Below are 1,241 nucleotides of genomic sequence, written 5' to 3'. Positions count from 1 at the left end.
TGAATGGCTTTTTGTTAACACCAATATTTATGGTGAGACGGTAATACTGTATAGCAGAATTGGTAATAAGCATAGATTAAATTAAACTTCAGTAGATGCTCTAAATTATTTATGTTACAGGTTGTCTCAGGTCTGGGCGAACCCACGATGTTATTATTGTTTATTTCTTGTTTATTTTGTTAACACTTCTGTGAAAAATGTCGACTACATTGAACCAGAAATAAATGCTGTAACAAAAACTTTTATTAATTTAACATGGGTCTAATGGGTTAGTTGGTAAATAACTTTTACAGTATTTTATGTGAGTAAGGCGTGCCATTAATGTAGACTTTGAATATGTACTGCAATTCCTATTTGCAGTCTACAAATAGGAATTCCATTAATGTGTACCAAATATAACACTCATAGTTTCGATACTGCAATTAGACAATTCGTTGACGTGAACCCGACGTATCATTGACTTTGAATACTGCACATAGACATCCCATATAAGTGAAGCAGAAGTAGTGAAGCAATGGTCTAAGCCTGCTATTGCCTTCGGATACTGCAATTAGGCATTTTATTTATTTGAACAAAATAAATGGACCATTGATTTAGGATACTGCAAGTAGACTATTCATTTACAAGTACCATTGAGTTTGGATACTACAAGTAAACAATCCGTCTAGGTGAACCAGACGTCCAGATGTGCTATTGACTTTAGAATCTGTAATTAGGCATTCCATTTATGCGAACCAAAAATATATCATTTGCATTGGATACGGCAAGTAGACATTTAATTTATGAGAACGAGAACCAGATGAAACATACAGTATGATTCCTGCAAGTAGACAATTCATTCACTTAATCCTGACTTATGATTGTCTTTGGATCACGATTACTACCTACTGCAAATAAGCGTTCTATTTAAAATGCGAACCTAATATATCATTGACATTTAATTAATATGCTGGCTCCGCTCAATATTGCAAGCAGACAACTGCATTGTACCATTGACTATATAACACTACGGAGTGTTATACACTAACACTAACTTGTAGTGTTATATAGTCAATGATTGTACACCTAGTATTTTTTCACTTCAAAAAGATTTCCTGCAAGGGAGTATCTTGAATCACAGACAAGGAAATCTTTAATCTATGATATTATGTGGTTCACCTTAAAACTGCATAGTATAGTAATTACCAATCTATATTAGAGAAAGAAGCCGAAAATACAATACTTTTCAAAACGTTCTGTTT

This window comes from Macrosteles quadrilineatus, unplaced genomic scaffold (genome assembly GCF_028750875.1).
Source record: "Macrosteles quadrilineatus isolate MER2022 unplaced genomic scaffold, UCM_ALF_1.0 Scaffold_5__1_contigs__length_97177068, whole genome shotgun sequence".
NCBI lineage: Eukaryota > Metazoa > Arthropoda > Insecta > Hemiptera > Cicadellidae > Macrosteles > Macrosteles quadrilineatus.
This window is presented reverse-complemented; position numbering follows the sequence as displayed.